Consider the following 9,698-nt stretch of genomic DNA (forward strand, 5'->3'; position numbering starts at 1 on the left):
AAACAAGTTATAGTTATCGAGTCAATCTAATTTTTTATGTGGATGAACTATACGAATTGTCCGACAAAATGAATAGTTTAGATCATCCAAATCAGACCCGTGGTGGACTCCACAAGCTCAATCAGTACCCTTCAGGTCAAAATCTACCACAAGTCTCATTTTGATGACTCGAATCATTCATTTTGTTAGGCACTTCGTGTATTTCATACATATAAACGTTAGGTTGATCCGATAACTATAACTTGTTCAATTTATTACGTTTCTCACTGAAAAAATGTATAGCTTATTTTTAAAAATATAATTGTTGTCTATTTTTTTAGCGAAAAATTGAACAAATTATAGTAGTCGGATCAACTCGACTTTTTTTATGTATGAAATACATGAAGTACTTAATAAAATGAACGGTTCGAATCATCGAAACGGGACTCGTAATGGGCCCCATAGGCCTAAACAATGCCCTCCAGTCCTCCAGTTCAGATCCAGTCCAAAATCTGGATCGGAAGGAATCCTCCTTCATTTCGAAATCATTTTGATGTTTTTAATTATTTAAGTTTTATTACATTTTGAGTAAATTATTCACGTAAGAAAAAAAAAATGTAGATATTGATTATTATATTGTTATATTACAGATATTTTTTAAAAATGAACATTACATATAATTTTAATTATATATCATTTATTTATTTTAAAACAAATATAGTCTAATATATAGTTATCTACATTCGATTCATTTAATTTTTTTAAAGTAGGCCCATAGCTCATGCTCTTCAATACAGTCGATGAATTAGAGAAACGGAAGCTTCTCTTATTACTAAGGGTTTGCTTGTATCATAATTTCGATTAGAATTTGAAAAAATGAAAAGAAAATTGTGTGTTTGGATCATCCGTTTCAACTATATGTCACTCACATTTTTCATTTTTATTTTTAAATTTTTATTCAAATCAATAATTCAAACACAGTCTAAAGAAATTAATTTCTATCCAATTTACTAATTGTACTGACCCAACGATTGAGGGAAGACTATTTGTTTGGATCACGGGAGATTCATTTTTCAATCATTAACATATAGTTTCAATCCAAATTTCAACAACTTAAACTTCAATATGAATTTTAAAATTAAGAATCCATGAAGACTTTGTGGAACAAAATTGTGAGATTGCTACGGAAAGTTAAAAAGATACACCTCCGAATGAAGATAATTTCGCTTTGTGGTTGTGTACTATTATGATTCAATTATTATAGAGAAGAGTTTATATTTTTTATGTTATTTATTTCTCCTCCAGGGGCAATATGTGTGGTTAGGTTTGCGCTTAGACTTGATGATTGTTGGTTTTTTATTTGTTGTCGGACTATGATATGTGAGTTTACTGATTGTTGATTTTCTAGTTATTATTAAAAAATTTAAGAAGAGTAAATGATTTTTTTTATTATTTTAATTTCCATGGATACATAGTGGGTATTTGGAAAGTTATTATTTTACTAGATTATTTTAGTTTTTGGCTATTTTAATAGGCTAAAGTTTTTGTGTTTAGGAAAATGATTGAATTTTTTGTAATTGAATGTGATGTTTGTAAGAGAAAAAATAAAATGATTATGGATTTGATGTAACGTTTTGTTTTATTCATTATTTTAACCTATTTAATTTTTTTTATAAATTTTAAAAAAAAAAAAAAAAAAAAAAACCCAAAACCCACTTATCATACAGAGGCGTGTTTTTCATGATTAACTCGAAGAAAATTGCGACGTTGCTACCAACAGAAGTAAGAAAGTTTGGTCTATGAACATATAATTGAGGGGTGGGTAGGAATACAAAAAATAAAAATAAATCAAAAGAATCTTGTGGTGGTAGTTCACTAGAAAATTTCTTCACACAAAAGTCAACATTTTCTTGTATAGTGGATGTTTGGGAAGTGGCTATTTTAGAAGTTTTTTGACTATTTTAATAGGTTATTTTAGTTTTTGTGTTTGAGAAGATAGGATGGATTTTAATTGTGTTTGAGAAGATATGATAGATTTTTATTTGAGTTGTTATATTAAAAAATGTGTTTAAAATGATGTTTGAAATTAAAATGACAAATTTACTCCTAAACTCACTTTTTCCAAAATTGGTCTACAAGGACAAAATTGCCATTTTTGCCTATGAGAGTAGGCTGGCAAAACACTGTGCCTACACTGTCATTGGCTGCCGATTGGTTTGTTTGTTGTGTTTTTTTTTTTTTTTTAAAAATCAATGGCTTCGTTTGGGAAGTTGCTATTTTAGCAGGCTATTTTAGTTTTTGGCTATTTTAGTAGGCTAAAATTTTTGTGTTTAGGAAGATGATTGAATTTTTTTTATGGTTGGATGTGATGTTTATGAGAGAAAAAGTGAAATGATTATGGATTTGATGTGATATTTTGTCTTATTAACTGTTTTAGCCTATTTTGTCTTTTTGTGAATTTTAACCTAAATTATGCTATTTTTTTTCTTCCCAAACCTAGCTATTGAGGCTAAAAGTTTTTTTGACACTCTGTAGTCCCACTTCCCAAACACCACCATAATGTCATCAAGAATTGTGTTCATTTGTAGAATCATTTTTTTATGTATGTGATCATGCGGTTAAAGGGTGCTTTTGCACTAAAAGGCTAGGGAATATTTAATTTAAACTTGAATTTTCACTTAATTTGTGCAAAAAAATAATTCTAAAATTGTGGGCATGCTAAATCTCTTTTGTTTGTTCGATTCATTGGTTTAAAGGGTGAAATTTGAATATCGAATTTACCTTCTTAAGGTAGGTTTGAAATTTTCTATTGTGAGATTGTTTTAAAAAAAAAAAAGAAAAAAAATATTTGTAAGGACTAGTCGAATGACATATATGTGGTGGATTGGGAGTTTGAATAACCTCTCTTGAGGTGCAACTTGAAACTGGCCATTTGTAGATTACCTGGAGGAAGTATCAAGAGGTGAGCAATTTCTCTCTCTAGCAAATGATCGTTACTAAGATCTCAAACCCCGGTGAGCAACGACTGGAAAAGAGATGTTCCACAGAGGAGAACGATCAATTAATCAGAAGCACAAAGAAGATCAAAAGCATATCTGACCCAAGGGATGAAATGATGGAAGAACCACAACCAGAATAAGAAGATAAAGGAGCCAAATCCCAGTTCGGAGAATGCCCTGAAGTTGATCTGGAAGATGGCAATGGCAACCAGAACCAAATAGAAGAAATAAGCCTGGATTCAACGAATACCACTATAAGTAACAAAGGAAATCGCTCTTTCAAAAATGCACTCTTACGATCTAGATTTAATGAGAATGGCAATGAGAAGAATTTTGATTGTGATGTGGAAGAAATTTCCTCTGATGAGGAGGATAATATCATTGCTACAACTATAGAAGAAGGAGATAAAGATGGAATTGATAAATGGGGACGAATTCCCATTATCAAAATTCCTTTGGCACTTCTGAAAAAAGTAAGGGAACCATGAAAAAAATGCTTGATTGTGCGATTGGTTGGGAAAACCATAGGGTACAAACTCTTCATGATAAAGATGACAAAAATCCGGGGTTTGCAAGCGGTTTTTGAAGCACTGGACGTAGAAAATGGGTTTTTCATTGTGAAATTCGACATGATAGAGGATTACACCGAGATCTATACGGGTAGTCCATGGATTGTAATGAATCATTATGTGGCAGTAAGGAAATGACAACAAGATTTTAAATCTGATGATGCTAGAAAGACACAACTACGATTTGGGTGAGATTTCCCAACTTACTTACCCATAGAATACCACAATGAGAAGGTCTTGTATCATATAGCCAAAGCTTTGGGAGTCCCACTGAAAGTCGATATCAACACAGCCATGGTAGCTCGAGGGAAATATGCTCAGGTGTGCGTTGAAATAGATCTTCGAAAGCCACTAATATCCCACTTTACCATTAGTAAGTACACTTATGGAGTTGAATATGAACACCTACACTCATTTTGTTTCTCTTGTGGCATGGTAGGTCATCGAAAAGAAGCTTGCAGCGACAGACCATTTACCGGCGGTGGAGGGACAGTCCCAAGAACAAACATGTGAAGAAACAGGGAAGAAGATAGGCCAAACAAGGAAAGGTCCAAGCCCAGACCAAGAGAAGGTAGACACCAAAATAGGCCAAACCAAGTATGGGCCTTGGATGACAGTCACAAACCAAAGAAGGAAACCAAAAGGCCCGTTGAACAATAGAAGGAACAAAGCCCAGATGGGGAACAAATATGATATCTTGAGAGAGAATGGTGGGCAATTAGAAGACCAAGGCCAACCAAGCAGAAATAAAGAAGAGTTGGGCTTTAAGTATTAAACCAGCAAAAGCTTAACTAAGAAAGTAATATCCAACAAAGATTAACAGCTACTGCTAAAGATAAAAAAAAAATATAAAATATATATATAAAGAGAGAAGAAATTAGACTGGGAAAAGAGGTTTAGAAACCCCAAACATGCCATCAAAATTTGGACAACACTAAAGTGGCTCATATTTCAATATCAATTTCAATCTCATCTATTAACACAGGTACTCTCTTATCCATTAACATATAAACCATTCTTCTGAAAAAATTCAATCCTTAAGCTAAAACTAGAAAACCACCAGGCAAGGATGGATGACGAATGATAGAATTACCTAATGGAACAACACAAAGTGAGTCAATACAGAGTTATGGTGTATCTTACACTAGAGAAAGAAGCATTTCACCTCATTGCCTCAGAAGGGTGGATAGAGGACGTAAAAATGAGGATTTAACCATGGAGACAGATCGAAGTACAATAGGAATGGCACATGATATCGGTAGTGGCAACACAATTGATGGAGGACAACCACAAGATAGCACTGGGAAATCTGGGGATTGTTGACCAGAATCCATTACCCAACTTTATCAACGCATCCATGGATTTGCTAATCTAGAATTGTAGGGGTGCGGGAAACAAAAAGTTTAAAAGAAACTTGCGTGAGTTAGTGTAGATTCATAAGCCAAATTTGTTAGTTCTCATGGAAAACAAAGTGGAACTAGCTTCGATGGTTATGTTCTTCAACCAAATGGAATTCACTACGTCGGCTCATGTTGACCCTGATGGTCAGAGTGGGGAAATATGGATAAACTCTGTCAATGTTAGATTAATTGAAGCAAGCTCACAATCAATCACAACAAAGATTGCTAAACAGGAGTACCCTGAGTGGCTTCTTATAACAGTATACGCAAGCCCTGTTAGTAATAAGAGAGATGAATTATGGGCAAGTCTGGAAAACATTGCTCAAAACATTTCTGAGCCTTGGATGATAGTTGGTGATTTTAATGACTTTGCTAGCCAAGAAGAGCAGAGAAAATTTTCAGGCAACTTAAGCGAAAATAACAGTCAAGATAAAAGAAGAATCAAAAGATTTTCAGAAAGGATGAACAGTTACAACTTCATGGACTTGGGATGCTCTAGTCCGTGGTTGACTTGGACAAATAATAGACAAGGATGGGCCAATACATGGTAAGACTGGACAGAGCCATGTGCAATAGTGAGTGGAGAACTAGTTTTCCTAAAGAACTGGTCAGAAATCTTCCAAGAATTTATTCTGATCACTCTCCAATGATGATATTCACCCAAGGTAAATTTCCTTATAACCCTTATTGTAAACTTTTAAAGTTTGAGGCTTCTTAGATCTCGTAAAAAGAGTTTCAAATAGTGGTAGAGAAAAATTGGTCTAACAACCAAGATTCCCTATTGACCAATTCATATAAACTAGTTCACAAGGCTAGTATTTGGAATAAAGATGTTTTCGACAACATTTTTAAAAGGAAAATATGGTTGCTTGGGAGGATTGAAGGAATCCAGAAATCCCAGGCAAATATCTATTCCCATAACCTTCATGTGTTGGAAATGGATCTTATTGAACAGTATAATAAAGTTCTTTATGAAGAAGATCACTTAGGGGGATAGAAACACCAAATTTTTCCATCTGACCACCTTGATTAAAAGGAGGATAAGGAAGATTGATGTTCTGAAATGTGAGAGTGGTGTTTGGATTGATAATCCTAAAGAGCTTAAGAGGATTATGCTGAATTATTTTACAAATTTGTTTGCTCATAATTCTACAATTTCTTTGAATCATTGGAATAATTTGGCTACTTATGTAGTTAGTAATAATGAGAATAGTGAACTCATGAATGTTGTGACCAATGAGGAAGTATGGAGGGTGGTGAAAAACATTAAAGCTTTCAAAGCCCTAGGTAGAGATGGTTTAAAAGCCATTTTCTATCATATTAACTGAAATGTGATTGGCCCTTCGGTGTGTGAGTTTATTAAAAATTGCTTTGCTAACCATTTTATTCCCACTGCCACCAACAGAACCCGTGTTGCTTTTATCCCAAAAATTGACAACCCTGAGACCATTAAACAGTTTAGACCCATTAGTTTGTGCAATGTGACCTACAAGATCATAGCCAAAATTTTGGTTGATAGAATTAGACCCTTGCTTTGCAAACTTGTGAGACCTAATCAAAGTAGCTTTGTGCCTAGTAGATCCACCAGTGACAACATTATTATCTCTCAAGAAATTATCCATACCTTAAATTCTAAGAAAGGAAAAATGGCAGGTATGATCCTTAAAATTGATTTGGAGAAGGCCTATGATAATGCCCTCGTTTGGGAAGTGACTACTTTTTAGGTTTTTTGGCTATTTGACTATTTTAGTAGGCTATTTTAGTTTTTGTATTTGGGAAGATGAGTTGGATTTTTTGTTTGATTGTTATATTGAAAAATGGGTTTGAAATGATGTTAGGATGAGAAATGACCAAATTGACCCTAAGAACTCATTCTTTTTCCAACAAAAAACCCACACCACCGCTTCGCTTGACCACCACTGAACCGCTACCTGACCACCGCTGCCTGCCTTCACCATTGCACTGTCGACAACATCCTCTCTGACGCCAACCCATTATTCATCTTCTTTTTCCTTTCACCATCTCTCTCATTTTTTTCCCTCTTACGTGCTGTTGCACTCCCGTCGACCGCCCCCTCCAACACCGTCGTTGGTCTACCGCCCTTGCTTCGTTATCCACATCGCCGCTATTGTTGTTGCTCTAGCGTTGTCGCTAGTTCGTTCTTGCCCTTGCCATTGCAGACCAGGCACGCCATCACCTTCTTCTTCTCTGGTGTGTTTTTTCCATGCCAAAGCTGTGTTTTACACCAACACCCCCGCATGCCCATCGATTTAGGGGTGTTGCCCAAGGGAGATAAGAGTGATATTTGAAATATGTGTTAGATTGTTGAGTTAGTGGTGGTTAAAATTTCAAAGGGTAAAATTGTCATTTTGCCATCTGTCCTGTACAACCCTAAACCCGCGTGCCAAACCTAGCTACAACAAAAGCATTTCTGCTTTTTTCTTGAATAAGGCTAAAATAGCCTCTCACTTCACTTCCCAAACATCACCAATATATCATGGGAATTCTTGAAACAACTCTTGATGAATTTGGGTTTGATAAACCTTATTGAGATCATTATGTGTTGTGTTACTACAGTGAATACTGATATTCTGTGGAATAGGGAACCCTTGCAAGAATTTAAACCTGAGAGGAGGTTGAGGTAGGGAGATCCTTTATCTCTATACTTGTTTGTGTTGTGTATTGAAAGATTGTCCAACATGATCAGTAATAAAGCTGAGAAAAAGAAATGGAAAGGCATAAAGATCTCTGGAAAGGGTCCTTGCCTGACTAATTTGTTTTTTGCTGATAATTTAATGTTATTTGGCAAAGCGAATATGAGAAATTATAATACAATCATGGCCACAATGAGAATTCTGTGAGATTTCTGGGCCTAAAATCAATACCCAAAAATCCAAGATTTTTGTGTCTTCTAACATGACAGAAGGGTGGCTAGAGATTTGAGTGCTAAGTGTGGTATTCCCCTAACTTCTAAGTTAGGGAAATATCTGGAAGTCCCCCTTATGCTTGGTAGAGTTAATAAAGGGCACTTCAATAACATTCTTGAGAAAATACAGAAGAAGCTGGTTGGGTGGAAAACTAATGTTCTGTCCATGGCTAGCAAGACCACCCTCAGTCAAGCTATGAGTCTTGTCATCCCTGCATACACCATGCAAACCACTACTTTTCCTAAGAAAGTGTGTGATGATATTGATAGAATTAATAGAAATTTCTTGTGGGGTGATACCCCAGAGAGAAAGAAAGTTCACTTGGTGAATTGGGACAAGGTTTATACTTTGAAAAAGTATAATGGGCTTGGTATAAAGAAAGCTAGAGATCAAAATTTGGCTTTACTTTGTAAACTGGGCTGGAAACTTATGAACAATGAGGAAGGTTTGTGGAGTGATCTTCTTAGAAGAAAATATTTGAATAGAACTCCCTTTTATAATTGGCCTAAAGGAAAGAATGCTTCCTATGTGTGGAGAGGAATTCTCCAAACAAGGCATATTCTAAGAAAAATAAGTGAAATGGAAAATTCGTAATGGTGATTTGGTGGATATTTGGAAGGATTGGTGGTGTAGGGACAAATCCTTTGAGGAATTAATGTCTAACACCCACCAATCCAACCATGCATCTGCAAATAGCTTTGGAAATGTGGGTGAGTTCTTGAATGAACAAGGAGTGTGGGATGTGGAAAAAATTTCTACTGTAATGCTTTCTAATATTGCCACCATCATTTTAGATAATCAACATCCTCTTAATAATGTCACTGATAGTCTAAATTGGAAAGGAACTCAGTGTGGAGAGTTCTCATTTGCCTCTGCTTATGAATTAATCATTGGCAACCAAAGGTGTGATGATAATTGTAGTTGGATCTGGAAATTGAGATTGCCTCAGAGACTTAAGAGGCATTTTGTGGCTTGTTCTGCATAGACAGTTGCTAACCAACCAAATAAGAATGAAGAGGGGTTTGGCATCTGATCCTAATTGCCCTAAATGTTGTGGGGTGGAGGATATGAGTCATATTTTTAGAAATTGCTACAAAGCTAAAGAAATGTGGTTGGCTTTATGTGGAAGAAAATGGTGCAGGGAAATGAATAGAAAGCCTTGGCAAGATTGGCTTATTTCTAATTCCAAAAATAAAATAAAAAAACATCTTAATGAATAGGCAACATGGTCCTCTGTGTTCATTATGACTTTATGGAAAATTTGGAAAAATATAAATTTGTTTATTTTTGAGAACTTGTTAATTAGTTGCCAAGATAGCATCAATTTTATTCTTGATTACTCTATAGATATTGATTTGGCTTTTAATATGTTTATTACTAATTCCAAGCCTACTTTTAGACTGATAACTTGGATTTTACCTCCTGCAAGAAAAATCAAGTTGAATGTTGATGACAGTAGGAAGATAGAAGGCGGCGAAGGTTTTAAAGGAGTTTTTAGAGATGAAAGAGGCACTTGGGTGTGTGGCTACTATGGCAAGGTTGACAGTGGAACAAGTTTGGAAGTAGAATTGTGGGCTCTTTATAAGGGACTAACAGTGATGCTTCAGAAGAGGATGCATGAGGTAATCACTGAAACTGACGCAAAGTAATTAGTGCAGTTGATGGAAGAAGACACGGATGATAAATTCCTATACAAGGGACTATTGGAGGATGCTAAAATTCTCTTCAGAGGATGTGAATGTACCATATAACACATCTTCAAGGAAGGGAATTTGTGCTGATGCTTGGGCAAAACTAGGAGCGGAGCAACCAGAAGACATCCTG

This window comes from Camellia sinensis, chromosome 1, assembly GCF_055761805.1.
Source record: "Camellia sinensis isolate YWXY chromosome 1, ASM5576180v1, whole genome shotgun sequence".
Taxonomy (NCBI): domain Eukaryota; kingdom Viridiplantae; phylum Streptophyta; class Magnoliopsida; order Ericales; family Theaceae; genus Camellia; species Camellia sinensis.